Raw genomic sequence first — 16,192 nt, forward strand, 5'->3', positions numbered from 1 at the left:
GAACCTGTTGGATGTTTATAAGTATAGGGCAATACTACCTAGCAGCTACATTTAACAAGTATTTGGTAATCTCATTGAAATCAGAAGCATTCTAGGATGAAGGACACGGAATACTAGTATCTCTGGAATCAGTAGTAGATATACTAAAAGGAACGAATACAATTATACAAACTAAGTGCTTGGTAAATAGGAAATAGTATCCTGTTCATGAATAACTGGACAGGTAGCCAATATATATGAGAGGGCTTGAATTATCTAGATTTTCAAAACAGCACAAGTTCTTTCTTCTGACAGACTTTCATCCATCATTTAACTGAGTAGAACTGTGTGATTCATTACTTATTTGAAGGTGATTTATAGATTTTACTGTGTTCATGGGATTTTGTTTGGTTGCTGACAGACCTGAATGGCAGGTGATCTAATATTTTCTCATGAGTATAAGGAATCAATAGAATTAGTTTTTAAAAAAGCCAGCTAGTGGACAACAGTTAAAATGAAGCCATAACATTCCTGGATCATCAGTTACTTAATTAGGTGCAGTTTTTTTCACTTTCTCTTGGGAATAAAAATCCAATCTATTGGTATCCATGTTATTTACAAAACTGGTTGGTTGGTTTGTTTGATATTTTGGTAACTAAAAATAACCAACCACCTACAAGCATACTCCCAAACTATGTGATTTTGGGCTGCAATCAATAGAAAGTCTTTAAAACTTCAACAGCAATAACCAAGCTGGCTTTGGAGATCCTAGAAGAAACAAACTGAGGCTGATGTTGTATGTACAAGCACTAAAGCCTCATTATTTTATTTTCATTTTAACAGCCATTTGCTGATTTTACTGACTAGCAGTATCTAATGCAAATAGTGATCCTCTGTGATCTAAAGAAAGAGACAAAAAAATATCTCAATGGTTTGGTACTGTTATCACACAAGATAAATTTGAATTTTGAGGGCAAAGAATTTAAAGAAAAATTTCTTAATTCGGTATTTTTTTCTAGCTTAAAATTTCAAATTCTCAAATAAACATGTTATTTTAATTAAGGACATGGAGTTTTGCATTAGAGATCTGTAGTTATATGTTACCCAAATGTTGGATATGAAAAAATGAGTGTGAATAGAATTTAATAAAATAACAAAAAAATTGGTTTTAATATGTTTTCTCTAGGCTATGTAATGTGTAGGATGAGATGCATTAGAACTACTCCTTAGTATAAAGTTAAATGATTAAATTTTACAGACCACATTTGCAAAATATACGTGTGGATACTTAAAAAACACCAACTCTGAGTGTTTGAAGAAATCAGGTGTTTAGTAGAACAGTAGAGTGTACTATGAAACCGTTTCTTAAAAAAAGCAATTAATACTATGGAATGTTGAGTAATAAAATTGAGTTCTCTGTTAATCTTGCTTCCAGTTGCAATGGAAATACTTTGAATTTTTGTGTCTGTGCTCAAAGTAACTGTATTGAAAATTCTAAAGGTACAGAGAACAGCTGTGAGTTAAAAAGAAAAAAAAATAGACTTGGTGAGCTTGAACTTTTTTATTCTGAGAGAGAACTGCAGAGTGATCAGTCTACAGGTAGCTCAGTGTGAGCAGATGAACTAATTTTTTAGATAGGAAATACAATATAGTAAGGGCCCATGTTTGGAAGTTAAAGTCAGACTAATACAGAGTAGAATTGAAATATAAATATGATGAGATAAATTTTAACTGTAAATTTTTGATAAAGTATGATTTTGGTGGATTCTGCATTACTGGAATTCTATAATTGAAGATGGGACGTTTCTCTGCTATACAGTATTTAGTCCAAAGAGGAATTTATTTCCATTACAGAAACTCTTCTGTTTACCTGTGTACTAAAAAAATACTAATAGTTTCTTACTACTCTAAAGTGAAAGGTAGCTACTGAAACAGGACAAATAATTATTGAGTCCAATTAAGCTTAAATAAATCCATATCAATATTTATAGACAATTTGCTTTTTAACTTAGTATGAACTTCTTGTACTATATTGTCCTGAACAGTTTTCAGTTATTATGTTGATGCCAAGAACATAAAGAGAGAAAGAACAAAGGAGAGAAAGTTAGAAAAAGAAAGTAGTCAGAGTTTCCTGTGCCAACATTTTAAATACTTACAAAATTTTAAAAGAAGAAAGCAGGCTGGTGTTCATTACCTAGAAGAAAGCTCTTCATACAGACAGTTGTCACATATGGATTTAGTCATTACATTTGCTTTGACACTTAGGTGTAAAAAACTGTCAACACAGACACGGAGAAAAAAGCTTTTAGATGGACTTTTCTATGTTGAAAGACCTGTTAGAGTGCTTCTTAAGTACGTTCTTAGAAAAAAATTAAATTACAAAAGAGCCTTCTGATTAAAAGAAAATGATTGTACTGAGTCTTCTGAAGAAATTTGAGTGTATTAGTTTGCGAAACTGGCCAATTTCCAAGGAGCAGTTATCACAGTGGGAAAGGCTATAAGTTGTAACTATAATAATATCTCTCCAGGCATGATAAATGTATCCGTGATTGGACCAATTGGGATTTCATGGTCTGAAGAGTTATGAATTTGTCATTTCTGTTCAATTGTTTCCAGCAAAGTGACTCCATCATATTGTTCATGTTATTTGAAAGAAAAAAAAATAAAAATCAAAATGAAAGGGTTTAAAATTAGATTGTGTACTGACTCCAGGCAATCGGTCCTTGTCCAGAATCATTTTCCAGTCTCTAGATAGATTCCTGCTGTAATATTTGCAATCCATTTGTGGCTAGTCACAGCCCATTAGCCATCTGTTCCTCTATTAAACAACTTTCTTTTATAATGTAAGTATTTAATTTTAATAAACTCTATCTGCTGAGCATTTATCTTACACATAATAAGGAACTGTTTCAAACATGGTTATCGGGCCATGTAAAAGTAATAATTTTGTCGCAGACTTCCTTGGTTATAAAAGGAAAAGACACTATTAGAATAGCTTGAAAATTTGAAAGTATTTTAAATAGAGATTATTTTAAATAAGTACTACTTCTTTAAAGTGTGATATAAACAACAAGGTCTGTATGCTGAAACATTTGCCTAATTTACCAGCACATGAAGCGAAAGTGAACTGTGGAGTGTAGCTTTGATTTTACATAGTACAGCATGCAGCAAACATAAGATCTGCTAACAGCAATATTTATAAAACACTTCAAATATGAGATATAGATGTCTAGTGCAGTTTTAAGAATCCATTTACTTGTCTTGCTTGTTTAAGATGTTTTGGCAAATATAATGAAAAATATTAACCAACAGCCATGGAATTTTATCTATGAAGTTTAAAAAACATAGCATATAAGAGGCAGAAGATAACGGAATAAGATTGCCAGAGTGACCTTCAGTTTCAAAATGTACACATAGGCATTGTGATAATTTTTAATTATCTAATCATGATTCATTTCTGGTAAAATTCTGAATGAGACATGACTCACATAGAAATTCACAGATGTGCCAATCTGTAAGATTATAGAGGAGCACTTGGGTTTATAGTATTTGAATTTTCCAGCAGCAACAAAATTACTAAGTTTTGTGGGGGTGTTTTTTGTTTGGTTAGTTTTTGCGTTTTGGTGTTTGTTTTTTGGGGATTTTTTTTTGTTGTTGTTGTTTTTTTTTTGTGCGCTATACTGGTTTTTTAAAAATTTAGTTATGTAGTAATATAATAGAACTCACTTGGGCTATGATGACAGGAGATCCTACATATGATTTGGAATTTCAGTAAACAGAAGCTTAGCAGCTCTGGTCAGTTTATGGGGAACTCTGTCCTATTTGACTGTCACCTTAGCTCAGACCCTTTTCCATTTTTATCAGTACTGGAGTTTTCATCTGCTTACAAGTCATCTTGGAAAAAACAATGGTTGTCCTATTCTTCTATTCCTTTGTGTTTTGGTTTCCTTTTTTTTCTTTCTACTTACTTTTTTTTCTTCGCTCTTCATTTCTTTCACTTAATTTAAAGATGTTGTCCTGCAGCTTCCACTGCAGTTGGTCTGGTTAGCATAAATCTGAATATTGTTTTCACTCCAGGAACTTGTTTTGCTTCCTGTTCTGAATTTAATAGGAAATAGTAAGGCTATAAAAATAAATGTTGTTACTGTGTTATGTATAAAATAATAAAATTTAGACTAATAAGACCTACTTTAAAGAAAAACAATTTGATTAAACTAAAACAATACCTAAAAGGATTGCTGTAGCAAGACAGAAGAATCAAGTCTTGTAGAGAGGACTGTGGAAACTATGGCATTCATACTCCCTAGGAGGTTCTGAACATAAATGCATTTTAAAATTTGCTCTTGAAACAGAAGAAAAACTTTCCATGGGTTGAAATTCCAGAAGATTGTATACTTAAAAATAAAAATATAGCCATATGGTTTCAAATATTTGGGCGCATCTAGAAAAAGAAGTTTCTATAGCAAAATTTCCTGAGCAAATGAATCTTGTTCCACTCTCTCTGTGGCATGGAACTTGTCCTTCTGTAACTTCTGAATTTGTGTATCCAGTTGTGATGAAACTGAACAAGGGATAAAGGTCTTGAAGTCTAAGTTCCAGAACATTTTATTAAAGTAAAGGGCTGTCAGAAAAGAGAAGCTTTAACAAAGATGCTGCTGAAAGAACTTTGTCCTAGTTTCAACTGGAATAGGGTTAATTTTCTTCTCAGTAGCTGGTACACTGCTGTGTTTTGGATTTAGTATGAAAAATAATGTTGATAACATGCTGATGGTTTTAGTTGCTGCTGAGCAGTGCTTAACCTAAATAAAAGACTTTTCAGTATCTCATGCTCTACCAGAGAGGAGGTGCACAACAAACTGAGCTGAACGAGTCAAAGGGACATTCTGTACCACAGGAGATCATGCCCAATATATAAACTGGAGTTAGCTGGAAGGGGCTGATTCTTGATCATCTGGGCATTGGTCAGTGGGTAGTGAGCAATTGTGTTGTGGATCACTTGATACTATTATCATTATATTTACCTTATTTCAGTTATTGAACTCTTCTTATCTCAACCCACAAGTTTTACTTTTTTACCTTAATTCTCGTCCCCATCTCACTGGAATGGGAAGTGAGTGAGCTTACTAAATGACAAGCTTACTTATATAACAAGTTTCCTAAAAATTAAGTAATATGGAAGATTAAGTGTATGTCACAGAGGAAGGCTGTCTTCATTTTTTGTGGCCCATGGAATTATTAAATTGATTCGGCTTAATTTTTTTGCTTTTTATTGTGACCAGTTGCAACTTCAGAAAGCACAGAAATCAGATGAAATTTGAAGGTGCTATACTCTCAGCTGTAAGACTGTTAAATGGTTTAGATTCTTTATCTTCTCAAATTTCATCTTGTGCATAACTGAACTTTCAGAACAAAATGTCAGTCATTTAATGCTGTATTTTATTTTTTTAAGCTCCTATAGGGTTTCGGCAGTGAGACATTGGTGTAGTCTGATTTAAACGTTTAATGGCAGCCAGAAAATTTTGAGTTAATACAAAACTAGAAGAAACCAATAATATATTGTCATGAAAAGCATCATACATGCAGAAACCATTCTCTCCCTCCCTTGTTCCTGACCACATTGCATTGTGCTTTTGTGTTTATTAGAAGCTCATGTCAAACTCTTGGTCTTTCTTAATGTATAGAGATTTGTGAATGTAAAACATTTTTCTTCCCAACTAGCTGCTCTGGTAACAAGCACCTGTCTATTTTGGTGAGCAAGAATTTTGCACCAATTTCTCATTAAAGGAGAAAACACATTGCTAATGACGTTTTGACATTTTAAAGTTATGATACTCTATCTTCAACACTGTATTCAAAAGAAAAAGAAAGCACTTTATCACCTCTCAGCTATCTTGAGATCAAGCCAATACATGTAAGAAGGAACATTATAAAAAGAGATAAATATTGCAAACAATTTCAAGCAGAAGGTGAAACTGGATGAATTCCTGAGTACCCTACCAGCTCTCTTTTTCTTACTTTAGATTTCATTCCACCATTTTTAAGAGGGGAAAAAACCTGAAAATGTGTATATGTCTATATGCTTTTGTTTTCCTAGGCCAATGTAGGTAGTGTTGGAAAGTTCTACGTCGGACTCGGGCTGCACAAGCAGTTTGGAAACCTATCCCAAATCTGTAATTGAAGTACTATGTATTTGGAATTAAAATCCATAGCTGATCCTGAAACCCACTTCCTATAAAGATTTTGTTTCAGAAGAAAAATATTTTTGCAGTAAGACATAAAAATATGTCCCAGTACCAGTTAAAAAGAATGTTGGTTCCAGGTTAAATATAATCAGTTCTAAATAAAATATAAAATATGTGGTTGTTTGTTGGGGTTTTTTTAAATATGTATTCAACAATAGTCCTTGACATAAAATATTTTAGACCACATTCTGAAAACTGATCGTGTAGACATGCACTTATCACTGTCAGGACAATGACTTCATCTTGAACATTCAATAGAAAAATGTTATGAACCAAATTCAATTTTACTTGGGTTAATATTGATTTAAACATTTGCCATCTTCTTGCTTTCAGAGTTCCCCATTCACTTCAGAGAATACGATCAAAAAGTTCTCTCATCCTGAACGAAAGTACCGTTCACCTCATACAATATGAAGGGCCTCGGCAGGTGTAAATTGGCTTTGCTCCATTGAATTCAGTGAAACTGTGTCAGTTTTCCATGACTGGAAATGTGGCCATTTTAACTTACAGAATGGGTTAAGTTCAAAGAGGTCTTCAATCACAAGGTTTAATGAAGAAATATTCTTTCATCTGAATGTCGCCCTAATGCCAACCTTGGCTGTCCTTCCCTGAGCTCTATAGGCAGCATTAGTTTCATGATACAAGTAATGATCTTTTATTGCTTTATACAGTTGTTAACATCAGGTATTTCACAACTAAAATAAGTTTTTTTGCTTCATTCATAGAATATTTATTGATGAAGTGGAGTTTGATTTTTGTTGAAGATTGTTTAATAGACTTTTCTTGGTCGTTGCTATAGTAACACAGTGCAGTAATTGAACCTTAAAGGTGAAGTCCCATTTAGGTTGAAAGATAATGCACACAAAGGGAGAGAATAGAGAAGTCTTTTTGTTAAATCATTTAGGGTCTGTTTAAGAAGGGGCATTAAAAGTGGCAAAATTCCTGATATTTTTTCCAGGTTTTATTTAAGCAAAACATGAAGGATAAAAACCTATTTAATCTTTTTTTTTTCTCTCACCTGTTCAAGCAAAATGGAACACAAATATTCCTTGACTCCAATACAGAATTTTAATTTTTTTATTTAAACTGTAAATTCACTCCAAATTTGACTCCCCAAGAATAAAGTCTGCTTTATCTGTAAGTATTGCTGTTCCAAATGGCTGCAGTTCCGTGCAGAAATTTGTAGTAGAAACTTGTGCACAAGACCATGAAAGAAAGAACTGTATTGCATATATTGATGTTCAGAAGTTGTTTGACTTTAACATAGCTGGTAGCAGTGACAAGGCTTGAGCATCAGTTGTGGCTCAGCTAGGACACAGCTAGACTGAAAAAGTGTATATTTTCCAGGTTTGATATCTAAGGGTTGCACTGTGTATTATCACCAATATTGAAACCAGGTAGCTGGATTATGAGACAAATTATATTGTCAGCTATTATACCCCATCCGAATTATTTTCATCTATACATCTAGGAAAATTTCATTGATATTAAGTTATTCCTGTGCAAACCATTAATTGGTCTCTTTCCATAAGCTCCAGTATATACAGTACCAAACAATACTAAACCATATTAAAGAAAACTTGGGGATACAATATCAGAAAATTAAATGGAGTTTATTTACTGATATTTCACCTGCTTGAGTCATTGATGAGATAGAAATTGCAAATTTGGTTTCATTTAGCTGTAGTTCAGAAGTGACGTTATGGATCTGGTGGTGTGCTAAAGGACATGACTGTATGGTACATCTCATTTAGGAGGGCAGTCGGAGCAGTGGGTTTTCTATCCTTGCAAACTATGTAACTAAAAATATGAATTCAGAGATATGTCAGGTCACAGCTGGAGGGAAGGACAGAGCAGAAATACCTTAAATGGTGCTAAAATTATGAGAAACATGAACTATGGAACATCAATTTATGTCACTCTGAACTTCTTTTTGCATTCAAAATTCAGTCATCCACATTCAATAAGGAAACATGATGCTACAACTTGTAAAAATGGGAAATATACAGGTTCATCTAAGAGGAAAATCATAGTATTTTACTGCACTGTTTCACAGATTAAGAGTATGAGTGGAATCTCAGAAGAGGTTACAAGAAGAGAAAGGAATTAAAATACTTCTGCTGATATAAGAATTATCTGAAAATAATATTCTTAGGTTAAATCTTTATCATTCTATAAAGTTATTTTATACCATGAGTCCTGTACTTGAATAGGATTTTGAATTAATAGAAGAAGATATGGGATTTTTAATAAGGCTGATGTAAAGGTGAAATGATGCATGCTGATTTTCAGCTACTTTGGAAACTCTTAAAATTTATCACTAATAACATGATAAAATCCTCTTTTTTTCTACAGCATGACAAAAATGATAATCTATTTAGCTTTGGAATTGGCTCTGATGGATGCTGCCAGCATACAGACAATATTTTCCTCTTCAAGAGAAAGGCTGTAGGTAATTTTGTGATTTTTCTGAGTTGTATTTTTTGGTTCCCAGCTTTCTTATAGGCTCCCTTTAGGTACTGGAAGGCTGCTATAAGATTTTCCTGGAGCTTTCTCTTCTCCAGACTGAACAACCCCTACTCTTTCAACCTTTCCTCATAGGAGCAGTGTTCCATGCCTCTTACCATCTTCATTACCCTTCTCTGGATTTCTCTGGATTTTCAAGCAGGTCCATGGCTTGATACCAATATCCATCAGGATATGGAGCTGTTGACCATGACCCTCTTAATAAGAACTAAGTTACCAGAGTTATTTAGGTGCCTGTGTTTTATTCAGTCTGCTGGAAATCTTACGTAGTTCAGAAGGAGAAATGCAAAGTTCTACACCTCAGGCAGCATAACTCCATGCAGCTGTACAGACTGGGACTCACTGGTGAGTTAGCAGCCCTGCTGAAAAGTACTGGAGTTTAAATTGAGTATGAGTGAACTATGATCACTGAAGAAGACAGACTGCATACTGAAGCTGCATTACTGTGCCTAACAGATCAAAAGAAGTTATTATCTGTTTTTGTTCAGTGTTAGTGAGGTTGCATATGCAATACTTCCTATGCCTTTTAATCTCCTAATTCAAAAAGTTGTTGAGAAACCCAAGAGGATCCAGTGGTGGAATATCAAGATAATCCGAACCAAGAAAACATTAACTAGGATAAGAAGCTAAGAAGGCTGCACTTGTTTAAACCAATGCAGGTTAACTTAAGGTAATTGACAGCTATGAAGAGCAGTTACAAAGGTCACAGACAAACCTTTCTCAGCAGCAACAGGAGAAGTGATGGGATGATGGCCATGAGTTGCAGCTTGGAATTAAATATTAGCATATTTAGATATCAGATATTATCCTTTACTAGCCAAGAGGAAGGGGATAGGGGTGCATATATATATATATATGTATAACATCATGTCAGTTTACCGAGAGATGTCATAGCACCTCCTTGGAGATTTTCAAGACTTCAGTAGGCAAAGCCATGGCTGATCTGACCTAGTGGTGTGCCTAGTTTCTCTTCAGGTAGAAATCAAACTAGGTGAGCTTCAAAGATCCTTTTCAGAAAAGCCTTTTATGACTCCGTGAGCTGCCTAAAGCTGCTGAACTGTATCTGAAAGGACAAAAATATCACACTGGGGAAGTTGTTAGGAAGGTAAAAATGGGTGAGGATAGAGTAGCCTCTCCCTCTGTCCTCCGCCTACTTAAGTAGCACTAATCAGAGGAGTGTGTCCTTTTAACCAGACCAGAAGCAATGTGTATACAACTGGCTATTATTTCAATGTATATACTTTTAACTGATTGTTGGTTGGCTGTCGAGGGGTTTGCAGACTGCTGAGGCAAAGCACGAGGACTGAGTTCTGCCTGATACTCCCTTTGAGAAGGCAGTCAGTTCATGTACACGTGCTACATGGCTTAGGAGAATATATATCATAGGTAATTTTACCCTCTTTCAATTTATTTTTTTTAACTTACCAATGGCTTTAAAATATATGTGAAAGATAGTGAGTGTATGCTTGCTTATTGCTTGTTGCAGCAATTTTCTTGCTGTGGGACAAGTAGCTTAATTTTACTGTAATTTTGCTTTCGAATTTTGAACTTCCTGTTGAGAAAAAGAAAAGGATGTGACTCTAAATTTCTACTTACCTGTAAATAAAATTGATTACATTTTTGTTGAGAAAAAAAACCCTCAAACTCTTCTAGGTTTTGTTTGCTATGTGTCTTGTTAATCTAGGGCAGTCATTAACCAGGTTTGCTAGTTCAAGGAAAAACAGAATTTTTTTTTTCTTCTTATACTCAGTCAGCTACAACAAAATGAAAATACAAGTTTTTCTGGCATTCACATCCCAACTTCTCTCTGAAGGCTGAAGACAAATGAGTGAACAAAGGCTTTTTATCAGTGATATTGATGATATTTCCAATTGTACAATTATTTTAAAATACTTTTAGCTTTTATTAGGTTGTATGTTTAATGTCTGGTCGTAAAAAAACAAAGAAAAAGTCCTCTCAAGGATCAGATGACCAGAGACATTAGGAGGAATGTTTGTATCTTAGTCCTGAAGCTATCATGAGAGAATAGTCAGCCCCATTCACCAATGTGACCCATCAAGAGGACTTCTTCAAAGAAACTTCTTTCCTGGAATGCCTTTCAGGCTGCATGGAATTACTGCTACAGGGCTATAAGAGTCAGTATGGGACAGAAAGAGATTTGAGGAGTGTGCAAAACTTACTATGGCATGTTTTGAATGGTGTGAATGTGGGAAACATTATTGAGTTCTTACATGAAGGAACAAAGGCAGGGAAAGGGACGGCTAAAAGTAGATCAAGAAAGAACAAGCACTTGAAAATAGATGGAAAGGAAAATGTAAGGGCCAGTTGACTGTAAGCAGATATCTGGCCAGCACATTTATCCACTGTGATTGTGACTGTACTGTGTCATGTCTTCTTTTTAAACTTTACTCTTCTTTTTCTGCGTGGAATATTCTAGGTGTGTGCAGCACTAGTGAGATAATGAGGAGATAGATGTGAGAGTCAGCTGCTGCAGGGCCCATAAATGTAAGACAGCTCCCAGAACGACCGGGGACATGAAGGTCAGCTATGGCAAAGATCACTGGTCTAGACAACCTACTGGAGATAATTGTTAAGGGAGAGCAGCGTGTATATATGTACATGTACGCATATGTGATGAGAAATCTGAGTACAATCAACAACAGTGGGGCTGTAAATGTCAGATTATTGTATGTCCAGGTGCAAGCAGCTTGGGAGACTCGAGATATCTGGGTCAAGCTACTGGATAGACTTGAGTGTCTAAGGCCAGCTACTGGAGTGATCCATATTGTCTACTCACTTTTGTGCATATATTTTACTAGCTGACTTAGTACTGAACAGATGGAGAGGAGGAACAGGACTGGCCCATCTGTGCTGTTCACATTTGTGGGAGTGCTACTCTTTTTTTTTTGGGTGCATTCTGGTAAGGTAATGTTCTCTGTGTGCCCAGCTGCATATGTACTTGTATCCACATATGTACAGTACATGGTGTGCATGTTTGTGTGTATTTACTGTCAGCCTCACTACTGGCCAAACCTGGGGACATGTAGCTGCAGCAGCATTGCATCTCTTAATCTGTTGTATTTTTTGGTAAGATTCAAGATGGCAAAGTAAAATTAAAATTCAAGTTTGAAATAAGTCAAAGTGAAAACAAAACAACAAAGTATTAGCTTATGAATGTTCAAAAAAATTAAATACTAACCAAAGATGACTGACAGAGTTTGAGACTCCTGCGATTTTTAAGAGGAAAAAATTAATCCCAGAAGAATGAGAGGGGAAAAAAAAAAGAAGTCTATTTCCCCCAGATATACAGACTATTTGTGAACACCAGAAGAAGGGTAGAAAAAACCCCTTTAAATATTATTGCATACTACATGAAAGGGAAATCTTAGTCATTGCAGAATATTATTGTAAAATTATTTTGACAGTGTATGAACCAACTGTACCAGAAAAAAACAATGGACTGATTATACCTTTCAGAATCCCTGGACAGATGATAGTTCATGATTAGAGACAGGAGTGCAGGGTATAGCTTATGTTCACAAAATATATGGGTGGTCCTTGATACCTTCTGGAAAGTTTAATAAGTAGTTTCAGCTGATTGGCTAGTTATGTAAAGACCCAGAAAGGAGTCACTGAAATTGTCTGTCAGACTACTGGGCAGTGAGGACCACAGACAGAGAATAATTCAAAATGTATTACTGTTACTCAGATGTGGGCCTAATGGACACAGTTTAAGTAAAAGACTCCAAAATCTCACATTACAGTTTTTCCCATGCTTCTTCAAGTTCAGGTTCGATGACGTGCTTTTTATTATCTGACAGTGGTATTGGGAAGTGATTCTACTTGCTGGTGCAGACTTTGGCAAATTCATCCTTTCTGTGTGAATCAATTTCAGACTGATATTTTGCTTGGCAATAGCATACTTTGAGTGTTTGTTTTTAGAAGTTCATAGATTTTTTGCACCTTCTCCATCAGCAGCCATGCTAATCGGGCAGTTGTGTTTCTATCTGTTAATGAAAATCTAAGAAAAGAGACAAACACAAACACTTCTCAGTTTTGACTTCCTTGACTCCTGAAGTCCCTTTCTTTCTCTGTCCAGCTCACTTAATTGACTTGGTCTCTTAGTTTTTCACCTTGTGATATGTAATTGAGAACCTGGCTACATGGCCAATTCTACTTGATTTGTTGGTTGGTTTTTTTTCATGGACTGAAGTCACTACAGGGTCAACTTCTTAGCCTGTCCTTCTAGCAAGTATTAGTTATCTATCAAAGTCATGATAAAAATATTGTCAAGGGCAATTTCAGAACAATCAGCTATTGCATCCTTCCAGGGATTTGGCCATGTAACAAACTGGTGAGGAAATTCCATTAGTAATCTGGGAATTTAATGTCCCCTAATGTAGTTCCAGTATTAGTCTCTCTGATACCATAAGCACTCGCAGATCATATTTCAGTCTGATTCTAAGGTTCTGTAGCAGATTCCCACCACAGCATTAGCACATTATTCTTGATTATCCTTGTATGAAATGATATAGTCATATCTGTTACATCTATTATGCCTAGTTTCTGTGTCATCTTATACATCATTAACACATAATGTTGACTCACTGCCTCTACCCTTTTGCTGGCTTACCAGGCTAGAACAGTATCTTTCAATACCTCCCTTCTGTCACAATTTTTTCTCAACATGATTTGTCATGAAAAGTTACTGTGAAATTCACATGGAAAATTTTGTTCTATACACTTGACTCACAAAATCCCTATATAATACTTCCAGTTACATTACTTAAATTTTACAATGTCTGCTGTTGTTCTGTCAACTAGTGCAGAAATAAAGAAAAAGTGTTTGAAAACTGAACATTTTGCATAGGTGACTTTAAAATTGATATTATTTACTGAAAGTAATTTTATTCATAAGTTTCAAGTTTAAAACAAAAATGCACTTTGTTTCTCCAATTATACTATTCATGAGGAATGTTAGCAGTATTGTACTGGTAGTTAATGTAGCTGAAGGCAAGTGTGTGAGTGTTTAGCTCAAGTATTAGATGTGAATATGATTTTGCTAATAGCAGAATTGTTTCTTATATCCTGTTGAAGTTAATAGGAGAATTACATTGAATTTCTTTGGATCATGAGCAGACCTAAAATGTTGTCATACTTCTTAGAAAAATCCTGATTCATGCTTAGCACCATGTAATACTTTGTCTTTCCTTGTGCTGTTGCTTAGCCAGCGGCAATAGCTGTGCACTTACAACATTATTTCAATCAAAAGAACAAGATCACTTTTTCTGGTTATGTATACCTCTTGTAGAAGGAACTGCCCTGCATCTTTCTGTAACATCTGATTGCCTACAAACTAAATTAAACAGAGCTTATAAGACAGTCTTGGAGAATGAGAGGACTCTTAAAATTATAAGGGAAAGCCAGAGGAAAATATATGAGGTAATCTGCTATAGATTTGGAATGTGTTGTAAATGTTTTACTGTGATGTTAGTTTTGTACATTATTCTTCAAATACAAATTTCTTTAATGTCTACATGATTACTCTTTCGTAATGTAGCCATACTATATATATGAAATACATGTATGACATATTTCATTTTATTCACAAAATTTGAGATTTATATCCAGAAATATTCTGAGAAACAGAAAATTCTAATAAATTTTTATACAATCTATGATTCTCATACAATTTATAATTCTGATTTCTATTTCTTAGTAGAACTTGCTGGAAACAGTATTTTAAAAAAGATTTTGTGCCTAAATGAAAAATAAATGTTGGAGGGAAAGAGGAGTAAGGTATTCTCAACTCTTCCATGGTATTTTACTGATTCTGGACAATGATGTAAACTTAGAGTTATCTTTCAGAGATAGTAGGCAGTACTGTGTTATGCAGTTCCTGTTTACCTATGGAGGATAATGTTACAGAGGAATCAACAAACCTTTCTACCAATTTAGTCATCAAATTGCATGTTTCTACAGTGTGTAAGGGTTTTGTTACAATGGTATTTGTAGCAATAAATAAGATTAAATTTTTTTGGTCAGTTCTTCAAGTGAGTAAAAAAAGTCATCACTCAAAAACAGTACTTTTAAACTAATTGCTGTGATTTAAGCTTGTATTATGGGTTACATTTTGAAAAGCATAGAACTGCATGATTTCAAGAAGGTCTGTGGGTGCATAGCTGTTTCTCTCTTACTGAATCCTTGTAATGGAATTTATAACTGTGAGTCATGATGGTGCCTTATAAAAAAGATTTAATCATCACTAGAAATACTTGTGTTATCTGATTATACGGTGACACAGAAACCATAGTTTTAGGACAAAGAGCAGAAAAGAGGTATGACCTGGTCAGGTCTGTTACAGTTTCTGGTGACTGACACTGCTTTACCCAGAAAGAGGTAGACATCTCTGCAGCCAGGGGGCATTCAGGCTTCGTGCAGCCATTTGCCTAGATCTGAGCTGACCTGCACCAAGAAGGATAGGGTCAGAAGTCAGAAGCCTTCTTGTTCTGATTTGTAGAGCAGACAAAGTGGACCACTGCTGAAGACAGAGCAGATGATATTTCCATCATCCAGCAAGGTCTCGCTGACGTGTGTTGGTGCTATATTGCAGTTCAAGGCCTGGGAACAGATTGCTTGAAGCATGGCTCTAGATGAAACTGCAGCTTGTTGTGTGACCTTCCCAGCAACACAGAATTGCTCCTCAACTGGAGCAATTGAGTTTCAACCCATGAACAAAACCAGCACTTCCAGCTGAGGCCAGCGCTTGATTGGTAATGCTCCTTTTCTGTTCAACTTCTCGGAGATACCACCCTCTCTGCACTCTTCACTACTGAGACTGTTTCCCCCATGAGAACAAGGGGAAGGAGGAATCTTGTACCGAGAGGCAGTCCTCCCGCTTGGGACCAGTGGCAGTGTTGTTATGCTGCTCTATTCCAACAGTGCTGACCAGATGAGCTGCTCTATGGGAACTACAAGCACAGTAGTGTGCTCCGTCTCTTCCCTAGCACATAGCACCGGTACTCATCACCTTTGCCTTACAGCTGAGACTTGAGTCTGCTTGAAGAAGAGCTGTCAATGAGCTTAAGCTAACCTAGCTTAAGCTAACCTGTCTTCAAGGAAGCTTTTTCTACTTGGTACTTCTATGTGTAGTCTGAGCAAAATTGGGCCATTTATGCAGGCTCTGATATGCAGGCTTAGTCTGTTGTCTGGTCAAGATAACTGTGAAGGTATCTTTTGCCAGCCGTTTAGGAACTCATGGACAAAAAAGGTATCCTGTTTGGAGTAAAAGACTGGAGAAATTTTCCTGAGGAATGGAAAGCTATGTGTTTCAGAACAGGCTTTCAGTCTATGAAATGGGATTGTAATAATTGTGGATGTTAAAATGTTTGACAATGTTATGGTGCAAGAAAAGAATGCCACTAAGTGTGATGCACTCAGCACTA

The sequence above is a fragment of the Pipra filicauda genome, unplaced genomic scaffold (genome assembly GCF_003945595.2).
Source record: "Pipra filicauda isolate LSUMZ 115617 unplaced genomic scaffold, ASM394559v2 scaffold230_size2164044_pilon, whole genome shotgun sequence".
Classification (NCBI taxonomy): Eukaryota; Metazoa; Chordata; class Aves; order Passeriformes; family Pipridae; genus Pipra; species Pipra filicauda.